The sequence below is a fragment of the Falco rusticolus genome, chromosome 4 (genome assembly GCF_015220075.1).
Source record: "Falco rusticolus isolate bFalRus1 chromosome 4, bFalRus1.pri, whole genome shotgun sequence".
NCBI classification, from domain to species: Eukaryota; Metazoa; Chordata; class Aves; order Falconiformes; family Falconidae; genus Falco; species Falco rusticolus.
Genome location: NC_051190.1, coordinates 109,916,674 through 109,933,917, shown reverse-complemented (window position 1 = coordinate 109,933,917; position 17,244 = coordinate 109,916,674). Strand labels below are relative to the sequence as shown.

Genomic DNA, 17,244 nt, shown 5'->3' with positions numbered 1-17,244 from the left:
GACATGGCAACATGAAACGCGTAAGTCATCAACACCTAAGTTATCAACAGCTTTGAAGAAAACAAAACAATTTTGTGTGGCATTTCCTTTCTATAATTCAAAGAAATACAAGCAGAAGGTGTGGTTCTCCTCCTGAATTCACTTAAAATAAAAAATTCAGAGTGTTAATTTTTCCCCAGAAATTCCCATTTTCAGCCTTTTTTAATTTTAGCCAGTTTCAGGGGCTTTATAAAGGCTTTTCCTTCTTCCTAGGCACATCTCTGTGGGGAAGGAAGATATGACCAACATGTAAGTGTCAGTCCTGTGCTTGTCAGATCGTGCTTTGGCTTTATTGTACACTGACCAGGTCAAATTATACTGAAAACATTTTAAGAACATGGTAACACCTTTGGGACTGCCAGTGCATAGCGGATCCTTCAGGGCGAAAGTGATAAGAAAAGAGAAAGTCTTTGGCCAGGGCTGTGAAATTCTGCCTGTTTTTTCTCTTGTTTTCCCAAGCCAGGCACTTAAAATAAGAAAATAATTTAATGAGCATCTTGCTTTGCTGGATGAGCATGACAAAGAGGGCCTCTTTTATCTGGGTGCAAAGCCCCTGCTTCCCCCCAGCTTAGAGCTGGAGCGGTCGGTGGGGCTCTGGAGCCTGCACGAGCCCGGTGGGTTTAATGCACTGCTCCTACCCAGCTGAGACCCTTGCCCCCTGCCTCCAGGATTTCCATCAGGGGCTGACAGCTGGGCATCAGCTGGGCTGACTTGGACCCTAATTGTGTTTCTTGTGCTGGTGGCCACTAGAAGGAGGGCAGAGAGACACGCTGGGGGCTCCCCGGGGTTCCTGGATCCCTCCTGCTCGGGGATGCTTTGCCTCCCAAGCCTGGGAAGTGGCATCAGTGATGAGCTTTTCCATGGGGGTTTTATAAACCTGCCACTAAAATGCACCACAGAGGGGTCCTTTAAAGATCATGAGAGACTCTGCAGAAGTCGTTTGATTTCTAGGCTCATTAAAGGTGTGCACAGAGACACACTCACACATGCACCTGCTAAATAATCGGGCAGGCAGCGCGGCACTACATTTTCATCACTATTTTGCCCCCTCCCCCCACCCCATCCCTGTGTTTGATGCCCCGGGAAAGGCAATTACCCAGCTCACTTTCCTTGCAGCCTACCTACAGGCTCAGGAACCACTTCACCAGACGGGCAGTGCCCGATGCCTAATGACATCCTCAATCTTGTTTTATAGATGTAGCTGCAAATGAATATTTTTTTTCCTCCCTGGCTGAATCCTTGTGTTCTCTGAATTTCAGGTGTAACCCCTGCATCTATTTGGTCACCCGGTGTGTTGCAAGAGCTGTATGTTTTGTGGTTAACAATTAAACAAGGAGCGAAGGCTGGCACTTCTTATATCGGGGAGCACCCGCTGCTCACTCGAGCTGACACCAAGCCCACTCACCCCTGGTCTCCCCAGCTCGCCTTTGCCATTGAGGAAATGCAATCCACTGCCATGTCATTGGTACAATACTCCAGCTCCTGGACACCAGTCTGAGTATGACAGTCACACAAAACCAATGTCACACTCATCTCGGGCAGGCTGTGCTTCAGCAGTACGTCTTTATTCCCCGCTGCTGCGCGTTGACTTCCAGTCATCATTCCCCTTTGAGCAGCTTGGGACCGGGCAGCGGGAGAAAGAGGAGCCGGCTGTGGCACTCCTTCCTGCTACAGCTTTTCTAGACCTGACTGGGTTTTTTGCCTTTCTCCCCCAGAGCAAAAATCCTCATTTGTGTTGGTGGCTACAGCCTCCTTCTGTGCCCTGACCTTGACCATCTGCAAAACTTGGGGCCTTCATCAAATGCATCCCCAGATCTCGTCTGCTTCTCTCTGAAAACTTGCAGTGCCTCCTCTTTTCCAACCCAGACAGGGTTTTGCAAGCTTTCTGCTCTAAGTTTCAGGCTTCCTGCAGTCTTTCTTCTTTTTATTTATTGCTCTTGATTCTTCCAAGGAAGCCAGCATTTCCACAGTCCATTTTTTTAACAAAACGGCTCTCATGCATTTTTCAGTACCACTTCTTATGCACGGCATATCACTCCTGAATTATCCACAGGGCCTTGGTTTCTTCCCGTCCCTCCTCAGCTTTTATCATGAAGGTTTCTTCTGTTAGTGGTTCAGAAAAGGGGCAATTAGGATAAATGAAATTTATTTTAAAATATAGGTTCATGCTGTGGGGTTCTTTTCCCCTCTGCCTTTTATGTGCTGGATGCATTGTTGGTTTTTGAACTTTTCTAAATAATGGTTATGTCTTTTTAGGCATGCAAAGAATAATTCAGGGTAATTCAGCCCGATACTGCAGCTCTCCCTCCCAGCTGCCGTCTCCTTCAGCGAGCGCTGCCAAGGGGCAGAGATGCTCATTAAAAGCCTCTCGGCTGTCACTCAGCCGGCCAGAGGCAGTCGGTCCTGCTTCATGTCGGGAAGAGATGGCTCATGGAGGAGCCTCGCTGCTGAGGTCTCAGGGAGGTGAGAGTCCACAACTGGGACCCTGTGGACTTCTGGGTCTGGTGTGTGGGCACATGAATATTTCACGTCCTTGCCCTTAATGCAATGCAACTGAGTCTGTGCTGCCCCATGGCAGCCTGGCAGGACCGTGGTGGGTGAGGATGCTCATTCAGCAATACTGTTGCACAGGGCAGGCTTGAGTTGTCATGAGATGCGGCTTCTGCTGGGGCTCTGCCCTGTCTTTCAGAAGCATGGCTCTCGTGTTAATTTGATGCTTTTGTCTCACCTAAGGTCATGACTGAGACATGTAAAGGCCTGCAAAAATGAAGGGCAAAAGAAGAGGAAAAAATTCCTGTGCATTTCAGAGGCAACTGCCACTGGAGTGGCAAGCACTGTTGTCAGCCTGAGAGGAATGAGCCCTTCATTTGGGATTTCAGACAAAACTGGATCTGATTCTTGGGCCACGTGCAGCTTTTATCTCTGCCTGTCCACAGCTGGGTGCATCTGACCCTCCAGCAGAGTATTATCAGCCCCTGGGGCAGAGCCCACAAGCATGGGAAAATGGCTGTGAAACCGCTAGGATTTCAAATAGAAAATCAAACTGTGCACATACACCTCACCCCTCATACACCCACACTAGCAAACAAGATAAATGAAAACAGTAACCAAGCTTCCCAAGTTTTGCCTAATTTTTACTGGGTATTACAGTCAAAAAATTCCAGAAACGCTATGTGAGGCAGTAATTTCTCAAAAAGGTTGTGTAGCTGTCTATTTAAAGCCCGTTTTAACTGAGAAGTCTTGCTCTAAAAACCCGTCCTCTACTCACATTAACAGGAACATATTCACTGGTTATACCTGACTATGTAAGTTGAAGGAAGAAGGAGCAGCATGAACAGTAGTAAACACCCATTAACAGCTGGTGTCCCATTAAAACCTGGCTAGCTGATGCTGACTTTTTTCTGGGTTTGGGGTTTTTTTTTTAATCATCTCTGCCATACTGGGGCCGAAACAGGGAATCCATTAAGTTCCATTAAGACTAGTGTTGCTGGTGGTTTGAAAATGGATTCCCTTTGCCCAGCTTTCCCAGCTCTTTTCTGTTTGCCTTCTGCAGACATTAGAACGATGGAGCCTGGCTCACATGAACACCCATGGAAAGCCCATTTGAAGCTTGCACGCTCGAATACTGCCATATAGCAGAAGTGCTGGGCTGAGATGACAAAGCTCTACCAGAGCCTCGAGCTTAAACTTGCCTAATGAGGGACAAAAATTCTCCATCCACCACTGCTGTGACCATTTCTCTTCATTCTGTGCTTTGCAATTAGCACATTTAAAAGGGACACTGCTTAACACAAGAGGGGTCCCAGTTCCTCAGGAATTTTTTCTACAGCCTGGGCAAACAGGCAAGCGAACGAGGTTTTTACTGTGCCACTGGCAACCTGGCCTGGGGATGCAGGTGCCATTATTTCAAGTGAATGTAACGAAAAGAAGATTTCATTTCAGCTCTTCACATAGAGAAATGGTGGTACAACTGCTTTTCCAGGGCTGAAGCTTTGAGGAAAACCTCTCCAGCAAGATAAAATTTATATTATTAACCCAAAGCTCTTCCCCTGATCACAAAATCTGCGTTCCTGCAGATGGAAAAAACCCAACCCTCTGTGATACTACTCATGATGAACTCAGCCCTCTTTTGAACAGGCGGGTTGAAATACTTGTAGCAGACCCTTCACAGTCTATCTGACCTGTTAGGAAAGAAGAAAGATAATAAATTGGACAAGTAAATTTGAATTGCAAATAAATTAAAGAAAGTCACAATCAAGGCACTGACATTCCATAGGTGAAAAAAGCAGCTTTTGTGCAGGTAAATTATCTACTGCAAATTATTTACTCAGCTCTGCTGTGAAGAGCTCTCGGGATGGGGCAGACAGAAGCAGGTTTGGTCCTGAGAATCAATCTTTGGACATTAAAAAAACGCTGCTGCCTTTTCAAGTGTAATTTATTCAATAAGATGCTTTTTCTTTCAGGATGCTGCAGACATTCTTGATTTTCATTTGTCTTTGTCTGGATATGTGAAATAAGTTTGCCATATTGTCCATTTCATGCTAATTTCTCAATATATTCATATATTAATTTTGGATATGGGATTTGTGAAGGACTCTGCTGACTCTCAGACACTGCTGTTAAAAATGGAGATAAACCTGCTGAAGATAATTTAACTCTATTTCTGTATAGCAGGTAATATTAAAACTAATGGCATATGCAAGAAGCTGCGGGTTTGGTTGGATTTTTATTTTTTTTTCACTTTGAGTGCTTTATAACACTTGTGAAGAGCAGTGGTCCTTGGATGGGAAGCGGGGACCCCAGGTTCCTGCTCCACGGTGCTGCCAACACATGTTGGAAGAGGTCCTGCTGGTTTGGGGCTCACCATGCTACATCTCTCGGTTCAGCCTCCCTGTTCCCAGGAGACCTTATATCTTTTGAGGATTTCATTTCATACAGACAAGTAAAATGTCCTCCAAAGGCATGGGTGCCCCTCGACCAGCCCAGGCAACAGCAATCGTTCTGCTGCTTTCAAGCTAAGTTCTTCAAACCAAGAGCGGAGTGTCGTGGTTGTGGGGTGAGGCACAACATAAAGCCTGGGGCTGGGGTAACACCACCATAAAGGCGCTCCCTGGGACACAGATGCAGGCAGAGCAGCGCGGTTTATACCTTCTGCATCTTTATCTTCGAATTTTATGTACACTTCAGGTTGCTACTGGGTTATTTTTAGGTCATTTCAGGAATATATATTTCTGCAAGAGCTATTTCTGGGAGCCCTGCCAAATTGGAAACTGTAGTCACCTATACATCCCCCACAAGCATGTATACCAAACAGCCACTGCCATTCTCATCCTCGCTACGCCTTGCAGCCCCCAGGGAGAAGGCACATCAGTCTGCAGGAAAAAGGAGTAAATGTCCCTGCAAGGCTCTGGAGGAAGCAGGCACCCCACAGAACTGCAGGAACACATCCCTGCTGGAAGCAGCACGTGTGCATCCCTCACCCAGTCAGGCTCTCCCCATACAGACACCAATGCACTGAAAGCAGCAGGAGCACTTTGGAGGTGTGAGGTAAGGGTAAGGGGGGGCAATGTTGGGGTATGACCCCCACTGCCCCCTCGGTGGATGCAGCGGATGGGAGTTATTCATGTACCAGGCTGCATGAAGCTGTTTGTCTGATAAGCAGGCCCTGCAATGACTGCTGTAACTCCAGATGTTGTGGCTTGCAGGGTTTGGAAGTTCCTTGTGTTAGAAATATTGGCCTGGGTTTGGAGTCCTGGAATGTCACCTGGGAGCATCTTTCCATTTGTCAAAAATGCATTGGGAAACAACCAGCAAATCTGAGTTTCTCTGTGTTTGGATAGACTTGCAAGGGTTTGAGGCAGCTGGAAAACACAACATGCAAAAGGGTCCCAGGCACTGCTGCTGCAGGTCAGAAGCGTGGCCCCGAACACAGAAATGAATTGAACCCCTTGCAGTTGATTTAAATTTTTTCAGGGCTTAAACCATTTTGTAATTGGTGTAGTAGGGCACAATGTTTTGAAGTGTGGCCAAAACTACAAAGCAGAGCTCCTTCTCTCCCTAATCACCAGCAATGCTCTAGAACTAACAGAAAGTAACTAAATCCCTTTTCATGGCAGCATCTTTTCCTGGTCTGTGTGTCAGGATTTTGCTGCATGCATCTTAATCATGACTACAAAACACGATACTGTCAGCATTACCATTACGGGGAGATTTTTTTTACTGTAACACTGCCTTTTTACTTTATCACAAAAGTATGGATCAGCTAAATTCTGCTGTACATAGGGGACCAATTTTCCACAAAAGAAGTCAACAGAGAAAAAGAATTTAAATGCTAGATTAACCCCCCAACAAAAGCAATGTTTTAGCCGAATGCCTCCTCGACATCCAGAACAAATCTTGCTAAAAGAGAGTTTTAGAAGGAATCTGTGTCAAAGTAGATCTATTATCTGATAGATAAGTAATGGGTTTCATCAGTCATTTTTATCCGTGGGAAGGGGGCAAAGGAGGGAAGAGGAAAGTGACTCTGTTGGAAGGCTGTCCATTGGAAGCATTACCCAGACAGTGAGATTGCGTGTCTGCATGCAGACTTGAAAAGATACAGATCATCAGATAGCAGCACATGCCTTTGAAAATGGGTCATAAACATTAGAGGAAAGGATACAAGGACAAAGGGAGTAGCAGAGCTTTGCACTACAGAGGTTATTTAAGTGTGTGTATGTACGTGTGCGTGTGTGTGCATATGTGATAAACAAGCAGGATAAAGAACTCAAATCTGTCAAACAGTGATACTGGGCTAAAGGCTTGTTCATAACAATATTGCTCGACACTCCTCTGCCTCCCTTCTTGAAGCTGTGCTGGGAGCTATACTGAAATACACTGTACAGTAGCATCTAAAATACACGGGGGAGCTGAGGAGGCATGGAGCAATGGGACCTGTACCAGACAATGTGTCTCTCCATAGCCTGATGCATTCCCAGGTGCTGGAAGGCAGCTGTCTGCTCCTTGAGGTTGCCAGCGTGCTCCTGCCCTGGGACAAGGAACTCCCCCTCAGCCAGTCCCATGGCATGCTTTAGAAATCAGCATGGGTCTGGGACAACAGGCAGTTTGGATGCCATCACACCTTTCTTAGAAGGTGACCTTGCTTAGATGATGTGTTTCAGCACATGAGAATTGTAGATATGAAACAATGCCTTCCAAATGAAATGGTGTGACTTGCACCCTGACGGTGGTCCTTGCATCGGCAGCTTCAAGGTAAAACGTGGTCAACAAAAGCCTCTTAGTGGCATACAGATATTTTTGGCTGCTGCTCCCTCCACTGCTCATCTCACACTCACTTGGGAAAGAGTTTAAATCAGCAGTGGCTTCAATAACACTTCTTCAGGAAAACAAAGTGAAGTAGCTGGAATTTAAGGAGCTGGTGAACTGCAGCAGCAGCGGCTTTCTAGAAGCTCTTTGCATCTTGCTGTCCATAGCAGGGCTTTATTCCTCTTGTGAGTCGTGGGTGGGAAATGAGACTCTGATAAGAAAATAAGTCAGTTTGCTCATATTGCAGGAAGCCAGAAACTGAGATGGGCAAATACCCTCTGTGAAGTCCTAATGCAATGTGACGTATCAGAACCGCATCATGCTCAAAACCCAGCAGAAATGAAAATGTTCAACAGTTTGAGTTAACTGAAAATAGGGAATATTTCTGAGCTGTTTGCTCAGTGCTGTCTTTCTTAGAAATGTTGCTGTTCCCCTGCAAAATATGTAAGCATGTGTCATGGTTGGAAGGTAAACAGTGTGCACTCAACACTCAGGCATCTTCTCCATGGAGGGAAAGAGCAGCCCTGCGAAAGACCTCCCACACGCTCCGTGAATCTAGCCTTGAGCACCTGGGCTTTCAAAGGGAAAAACATTTTACATATTGGAGAGCACATGGAGCCCACCAAGCACATGTATGCACATATTCCAAAGTCCCCTATGTACTTGCCTCTGAACAGATTGGTAATAACACCATGCCAAAAGCAGCGTGTACTGTAGGCTGTAAGCTCAGCCTCAGCTTTATTCACTTACTTGGCCTTTGCAGTCGTAGAGGGATGTCCCGTCACCAGCTCCATAGCGGCTCGGTCCTGTTTCTGTGCTTATGGCCTTTTCATCTCTAATGCAGTCATGCAACAAAGTGCAAAAGATTGACTCCAGTTCTTGGAGCACTGAATTTTTGAGACATCTGATCCTTGTAGGAAAGAGAGGAAGGCTTTCTTTCTGGAAAAAGGAACACAGTGAAAAAATCATAGGGCAAGAAGTAGTTTTATTTGTTCTTCCTGGGCAACACTGGATGTAGGAAGGGGCACTGGTCTCATGGGATGTGTCAGCACACCCCAACCGAGCAATGCCTAAAGAGAGCATCCACTGAAGACAAGGAAGCCCCTGGCAGCCGAGGCAGAGGACGGGTGGGCTGGTGAAGGAGTGTGCCGCCCTGGGGTGAAATGACACCCTGGGGGGGGAGCAGTAGCTCTGGCACAATCTGTGCCAGACAATTTGTATAAATACCGTAAAGCTTTCGTGTCTCCTTCACTCCCAGGCCCTTCTCCCATCCTGCTGGTTATGGCGCAGCCCCAAGGCTGCTATACGAGTATCAGTGTCCTATAGATCGTTCACCAGATGTGAAGAGACACAGCGAGTTGTGCGCATGCCAGGCTGGCTGGCTTAGCTGCAATCAGGCTTCTCCAGGAGGTGACTGCAGAGGGACTCCAGAGCTTCTCTTCGTCTTCTGCCAGGTGAACGTGGCAGTCCTCAGACGCAGCAGGACCACTGTGAAGGTGCCACACGTGGGAACCGGGATTAATGCACACTTAAGGCATTGCATTTTCCTAGCAGATGGGCTTCAGCACCACTTTTAAAGCTACTTTTAAAACAGTGAGTGACATAGGGAGGTTACAGAGCTACAGAAGAGCTTCAGACTGCTATTAATATTTTTATTGCCGAGTGCAGTTGTCCTACTTTCAAGAGGCAAGGCTGATGAAATTTATTGCTATATTAATAATCTTCATCATATCCTTTTTTGCGGATCCCTCTTGCGTGTTTCTTTAAAACCCATGAGATCATCTGCTGCCTGCTAATGGAAAGCAGTTTATTTTGAAGGAGGATGAACTGACAGATTTTTGTTCCCATGAACTGTATAAGAAATCTAACAAACCAGATGCAGATGGATCAATACGGGCTGTTCTTTATTTATCACTCCCTGTCTTCCTCACTTTATTTTTATGGCTATTAAAGATGCTATCATTGATATACCATTTTTGACTGTCTTTATGTAATGTATACACTGGACAATGCTGCCATTCACATTCAGGTAAAACGCTGGGGTATTGAATGACCTAGGAAAGCGGTACAGGCTGTCTTTCATTTCCACAGCACTAGGTTTACCCAAGGCTGGATCTCTAGCGAGTAACATTTCTGTTACACTCCAGGACATGCGAAAACAAAAGTAAGTTTGATCTTTGCCCTGAGTATTTCTACACTTCCAAGTGTTCTTGAGTTTTCCTTTAGGTGGGACTTTAGCCAGTGAGTTCTTGGGCTCTCTGCTTCATTAAAATCATTCCCATTGGGCTTGTGATCACCAAGAAGCACAGCAATGCTTGACTGCAGCCCTTTGATGGTGCAATTTCAATTAAAACTCACTATTCACTACAGATGAGGAAAAGTCACGCTCCAAATCATGACATTTTGTCACAAGTAAGCAGCTGATGGGAGTTGGGTGAATCTGAAGCATGATATGGCTTATCCTTGCCTGCACTGCCTGACAGCATTGTGTCAGCTAATTTGACTGTCAACAAGAGAATGAAACTTGCTTGCGGAATCATGGGTATCAGAGATAAAAGCGTCTATCCTGCCGTCCTGATTGTGGCTGCTGGGCAAAATAGTCACCCACAAGCCAGTTTTAAATGATCCACCCTGAGTCTGATAGCACTCTGGCGATGAGAAACCAAATTCAGCAATGACTAGTCACCCCACTACTTGGAGAGATTCACAGCCTGCCATGTACTTTCAGTTTAGGATCTGAAATTGGTCATGGAAATCTTAGTTTTCCAGGCAAGTCTGCTCAACTCCTGTTAAAAGCAAAGAAAAGGAGAACCATGTCCCTACATTTATCAAAAGCAGCTTCAGCTGTGCTCCTGCAGCAAGACTTGCCTCAGATGTTAAAATGAGAATGTGACACACTTGTACGTCTGGCACCAGGTAACTAGTGCTGTGTAGTTGGGAAATCTGGTCTATCTAGGCAGCCTGTATTGATTGAGGCAATCCTTGCAGATTTAGTAAGAAGAAAATTCATCCCTTTGCCCAGCTAAATCTGGGATAAACAGGTGGAAATCCTGGGCTAAAGCTTTACAATAGAAAGAAATATTGTTCTAGTGACTCAATTTGCTAAAAACAAATGGTGTGGCATTTAAATTGGAGCATCTATCTCTAGCAACCCAGCACCTCTAATCACTTTCTCACCTTTACATTTGAATGCAGTGAAGGCAGAGGTACTGCATTTACAATTATAGCAGATGACTTCATCCCTCTGAAATGACTTTAAAAGATTAGAATTCATAGATTATTTATTAACTCTTAGCGAATGTATTTCCAGAATGGGGACAACATATTGCATCAATGTCTAGTTCCACAGTTTAACTATTTTAATTAAGAGGGAAGTGTACACTGCTGTAAGGAACTCAGCCCACGTACCGCTGTGCAAGGTTTTTTCCTTACTGTTGCCTTTCTGGTACAAAGCCTTTGTTCCTTTAAAGTGATGCTACTAACAGTGATCATAACACTGGAATCTTCCTGTGAGAACTCAAAAATAACAGTTCTAGCTAAAGCAAGGCTGTTCAGTCAAGCCATCCAAACCAGGCAGCCCAACAGTTTAATTGACCCTTTTTGATCATGACCACCTGACTCCCAGGTTGGCAGAGAGATGTGTGACGGAGTGGCACTGGCAGCTTAACCCAAACACTCCTGCTGCCTAGATAACAAAAAGCCATCTCATTAAGTTCATGACAGCAACTGCAGCATATCCAGAATTGTTTTCCTCCGTGGCCGAATTTTGTAGCAAATCTCTCCCCTACTAAAGCCTTCACTTGGTTCCTGGGTAGTAAACCAGCATGCTTTAGAAGTGGCAATAAAAAGATGAGATGAGCATAAACACTGTGTTCCAGACCTCCAAACTAGGTGCCAGTCCAGATGAAATATGAAGCTGTCTACGGCTTAAGCAGACAGAGTTTTCCAGGGAAGGCTGAGAGGGATCAAGTAGCTGAGGAGCCAGACCCATCCGCTGCCGGAGGTATGCTGGCTCCTTCCAGCCGAACTGGGGACCGAGACACAGGTCAACACTGCCCCAGATGCCTGTGGTAGCTGATCAGCACCAGCATGCTGCCAAGGCACAGCCTGGGCTCTTCTCTGGGAAAAGGTGGGCATCGACATCGGGAGGCAGAGCGAACTGCACTGGGATTTACTTTGACAACGTGTTGTCCCAACAGGAAAAGAAAACAATGTAATTTAGATGCTGTCAGGACAGAATGTCACCTTTAAAGAAACGGAGATCTAATTATCAAGATATCGTTTGGAAGACCTGGTATGGAATAATTCACAGACACAGTGAAGAATTAAACCCTTTCAAAGCCATGTAAAAGTATTTTTCCTCTATTTCTAATACTTGCGATTTTCAGCTAGGTTAAATGCATCAAGCTTAATCATTGAGCATTTAAAAACACACTACATAATGCTTTTAGGCTTGGTGTAAAGTGTTATTACATGCTAAGATGCTAAGGGCTACTTTCACCTCAGTGTTCTGATTCATTAAACGACTACAGTTCTGTGGTGCCATCCTTGAATGATAAGGCATATCTGTGAAATGCAGCTAGAATTCACAGGATAACACCTATACGATTAGGATAATTTGAAAAGCACAAGAACTAAGAACCAGAAAGAAGACCCATCAAGTTCATGTCAGGCTATTACAACAGGACTTGTTCTGTTAAATAACAAAGTTGCTTTTTTAAACTCTTGCAGTTCACTTTTATAGTGGGGAACTCAAGAGCGAAGGTATTACCGGGAATCACTAAGCTGGCCTGAATAGCTGCCTTAAAGCCTCATCAAATGGAGCATGAGACTCGGGTTCCAAAAATACATCCGTCATTTTATAGTAAAAAGAAATTTCCATCTGGAAAGGAGCTTTCACAATTCACTGAAAATACGGAAATGGAAGATCCTGTTCCAGAAATTTTCACCATCCTTAATTTCTTCCCTTTTTCTGGACAAATGATTTTTGCACATTTGGACAATGGTTAGGACAGGCAGTCAGATTCGTGCATACTTATTAAACAAAGTGCTAAACAGCTTCACGGTTAATCCTTTGCTGGTTGCTACAAATAAAGGTAACTGCAATGCCGGAAAATTACAGTTAAGAAAGGCAACTGTGTACCCTGGTCCTGCTTAGTTTAAACTCTCATCTTTTCTCTGGGCCAAATCCCAAAATCCTTTTATGCAGTTTTTTATTTCTGCAAACTTCCTTTATCTTCTAGCTTAAATTCAGTGCATGCAACATAACGGCTGCTGAGATGGAGTTATGGGGCATGCTGGGAAAGGAACTCTGAGCTAGCAGTAATTTGCATGTTTAATTAACTATATAATCAGGACACTTGGGCAAGGCGCTTTTTTCCAAGGAAACATTCTTCACCTGGATATGTGCCATTGTCAAACCCAGAAACTTCTTGTGGAAATGTATGTGCCTCCTGAGTCTGGAGTGGAAACTTCTGCCTCAAAGCAGAGAGCAGGACACATTCTCCTCCCACCAGGCGCCCGCAGGCAGCCGCAGCTGCATCTTTTGCCTTCAGATGGAGGAGTCTCCCCACCAGTCCCTTCCACGGTGGAGCCATGTCCACTTCTTCTGCCCTTGTCCACATGAAGGAGACAGTTAGCTTACTGGGAGAGCTTCTCCCGCTCGGTGATCAGTACACGAACCTACAAATCAAATGCTTGGGAAGCAGGTTCCAGTCTGAATCAGGTACTTTGGGGGTGTGAATGCAAATATCTCATGGTCCAGATGGCAGCACTGGACTTTTGGCTACTGGGGCATGCCCTGTTTGGGGAAACCATCCCCACTCCCTCCCCTTTCTGATGACCAGGAGAGGATCAGGCTCTTCTGTGGAACAGCCCAGCCATGTGTGCAAGTTCTTCCCCCCACGAAATTCGGAGCTAAAAAGCCCAGGCTAAAGTATTCTTATTCCTCCTAAGACAACAGCAGATTAAATGGGATGAACTGATCGGCTGTACTTCTTGTAAAGTTATCCCCAGAGATAAATGTACAATGTTGTTACGGAGGCTGTGGTGGTGTCTGCAGCGTAACTAAGGCTGACAGACTGCTTGCATGTGGGTGGCTGTCTTCTTTCCAGCTGTGACCAGCTGAATTATATCACCTGTCCCACTTGATATATTAGGATATGCCCAAACTCAAGATGCATGTTGCTGCAATAGGGAAATTAATGTCCACCACTGGAGGCAATTAATAATGATTAGGAGCAAAACAGCAGGGTTAAATCTGTGCATTTAACAAAGTGTTCATACAGCTTTTTTATATTATACTTCAGCCACCGGGTTCTGTCAAATTTCTGCTCCTTTTTGGGGGGACTAGGACAACCTTATCTTAATTAATGTGTAAACTTAGTTGAAATGTCAAAGTTGTTTCAGCGAGACATGTTTATTCATTACTTAATTCCAGCTTCAGCCCCAGTAGAGGAAAGCATCAAACATGTCCATGTGAAGGAACCTATAGAGAAAAATGTTAACATCCATTTCTGTGTCCATTTTCATTCAGAACAGCACAGCTCTAGGTATCCGTGTTTGAAGTTGCTACATCTCTTTGATTTCTGGACTCCTCAGCTAGTACACTAAAAAGCAGCAGCAAATTGGCACATGGAAAATTTGCAATGCTCAGTTTAGTGCAAATCCTTAATTACCATAGAAAATGGTGAGTGATGGGTTATTAATTTCTCTTTTGTGGCCAAAACGTGATTTCATATATGAATATTGGACATCTAATAGAAACAGGATGCTCTTGCATATTTTATACCTCCAGGATACAGGAAGGCTTGTGGTATGCAGTGCTTTTTGAATCTCTGTAAGACAGCACACAGTCCTGCCAACGCCAGGCATTCCAAAACTGATGATTAAGATTTCTAAAGTCAAGAATTTCCTTTTATGCAGTGTTAATAATAGTGAGATTCACTAATACTCCCAAGATTTACAGCATCCATATGTAGTCACAGTTCTTTTATCTGCCTTTTGATTTTTTATTGCCTTTTTGACATTTTCACACCTTTCCTTGAAACTATAAGGACTTAAATCTTTGTGTGGAGAAATCTACAAACTAAAGAAGACTACAAGACTAAGAAAAACATGAGGATTGCAATAAACTAGGGAGAGTCTGCAATGGGGTGTATGACAGCAGGTAAAGGACTTCATTAACCTCAAGATCTACCTCAAGTCAACTTTATCCCTTTGTTGCATTGGGCAACAGTTTCCATCATCACTGAGGGACAAAGATCATAGATTTCACCAAACCCAAGAGCCACCCTGGGCAGTCAGGATGGGATAGGGACAACAATGGGGAACCACATGCAAAAAATATTCCTGATTATTCACATTTTCCATGTCAGCTGTATCTTTCCGAGTTTCATATGTGATAAGAAGGGTTCTGGGACTAATTCTCCATTTTCATGCCTGTGAGCTATGGTTAGGTCATTTGCAGAATCCCTAAAAGTTTGCCTTCAGCCACATGCTCTGTAACTTCAGGCTCAGTATAAAGATAATGCAGAAACAGTCTTCCAAATGACAACTTTACAAGTTCAGTACTGATAAGTCTCACAAGTCCTGCATGTTCATCATATGCACACTGTCCAACTTAGGTTCTGCATGCGAATGAAAATACAGAAATTCTTTTATTACTTGTAAATAGAGGCTCGTCTGGAAGTATAAGACTTTCACTAGCCTTAAAAGTGCCTTCAGCCACAACCTAATGGTTGGTAGGAAAACCACTTTGTAACTGTGAGATGTCAGATTTTGGGGGAGGTTTGGCATGCTTTGCTTGTTTTCACAGTGGATCAGCACAATGTTATTTAACTGACATTCGGTCCTGAATACAGAATTGTCAGACTTCACTTGCCGGGAAAAATGTACTTCTTTGGTGTTTATGATGATGAGCAAAAGAAGCCATACAAAATTCATTTCACTGAAACTAATAAAATAGTAAAGGAGGAGAGATAACCTGTCAGATTACTTGAAACATATCCATTTCTGGGATAGTAATAAAAAAATGGAAGTAAAAATAGAAAAGGAGACCAATAGGCCATGCCAAATGAGCTAGGCAGACAGCAGAAGTGCTTAGCAGACATGACACCGCTCTCATCAACTTGGCCCGAGAGGAGTATTTGCTATTAGATGTAGACTCCTGCATAAAACATGGTGGTAAAGATTACTCTGAACTGGCTCCTTCTTGTGAAGAGGGAATGGTACTGACAAGACAAATGGGGCTATATCTATTATTTCAAGACCAAGAAGAGAGATTTTGAAGAGATGAGATACTGACCCAAGACATTTCCTCTCCTGTGAGCAGCAGGATTGTCATCAAGGCTTCCACATTCAAGCTGTTGTTGCCTGCACAGAAAAGTGATTATTTTTAATGACTACGGCAATATTAATTGAAGAAGAAATCTACTCTGGACAGTGTGCTAGTTTTGAAGAAAGTAACTGATGATAGATAGGAGCCAAAAAAAAAAAAAAGAAATTCAGGAAGATAAATACATCTTTCAACTGTATGGAAGGAAATCTTGAATTGCTTCAAGTATTCTAACCTAGTTATCTGTACCTAAAAGTCTAGGCTTTGACATACAGGGCAAAACAACCAAGTTGTATAAATCCTAACAAGGTTCCATGATAATAATGATAATAAAAATAAAAATAATAATGAATTTAAATCTTCTTGAGGCAAATTGATCTCAGGGTAGACCTGCTTTTTGTGACAGCTATCACCATGAATCCATGGGTTACCTACTTTGTCCCAAGATCTGTATTCTTCATTTGCCGAATTAGTCTTCAGTATACAAAATGAGAGCGTAGGCAGGTAGCTTTTCTATCTGAAAGTTAATTTTCTCTGCTATTATTATTTTGACTTAGTTGACTTTCAGCAATTATTTATGCAGACCTATCTCTCTAACCTAATCAGTTCCAACACATTTTTCTGCAGTACTCTACCTTGGGTGGCAGGAGAAAAGCTATTATTTTAGATGTTGCTTTATTGGATGACAATAACAAGCGTATAGGGAATAATTGCTTAATCTTGTTGTTGGTTTTAAGATATGAACTGTATCAGGCTGGGCTGGACCAAGGAAAGGAGCAGACATCTGTTCACAGATCCTCGGGCTATATTTGCTTGATCTTTCTTTATCACAGTGCCTTGATCTAAGAACAAGGATTGCTGTGTGCAGCTGGAGGATGGGAACACTGTGATGTTTTTTACTTTGTCCATTGATCTGAGCGCTGCTGTACATGAATCTGAAGGGTTCCGGTGTGCCTCACAAATCCCAGTGAAATCGACTCTCATTTATTCTGTTATTTAGCTATTTATCGTTACCCTTTTCTTTCCCCGTGGGCCTGAACATGACACATAGGTTCACACAAGCATTTTTCAAACACTGTGCTTCCATAGCTGGGTTAATAAAGAGATGGCCAGCTAGTAGCTTGCTTTTAGATGATATTTTTTTTCCAAAAATAGAATTGTGCCAGATGTTTTTTAGAAAGGTGGTACAACAGACTGAGAGTAATTCCCGTTTGTGCAAGGGGACATTGGAATTCATTATTACTGGGCACTAAATGTTCAAATGCTTTTCTAAGGTCCTTAAATCTATTTCATTTCCGTGTTGACAGAGATATTAGACAGCTGTTGGAAAATCTGTCCCTTCTTTCAGTGCTACAACAAGAAAGCTTTCCGTTTAACTGCCAGGGGTCAATAAAGCTCTTTAATGTACAAATCAGCGTTGAGTGAAGTATAGGAAAGTATAAGAAAGAATTCTTTTGCTTTGTTTTTTGTGTGAAATTTTGTCGGCTCTTCCAGCTTACCAGTGTCACTCCTGAATGTGTTCGTGATGGACTGGAGGGCTGAAGCACATTTTCTGAATAGTCGCC

At 43.8% G+C, this 17,244-nt stretch overlaps 1 long non-coding RNA gene across 2 annotated transcripts; it reads right to left on the bottom strand.

Moving 5' to 3' along the window:
* Positions 1–1,253: 1,253 nt before the first annotated feature.
* On the bottom strand, positions 1,254–15,761 carry LOC119147659. 2 transcript variants are annotated; one of them, XR_005104104.1, is made up of 2 exons: positions 15,650–15,761; positions 1,254–8,283 (listed from the first exon to the last, which is right to left on the bottom strand). It is a non-coding gene; the product is annotated as an uncharacterized LOC119147659 (long non-coding RNA). The 2 variants fall into 2 exon arrangements; XR_005104103.1 differs by lacking the exon at positions 15,650–15,761 and adding an exon at positions 8,572–8,903.
* Between the last annotated feature and the right edge of the window lie 1,483 nt (positions 15,762–17,244).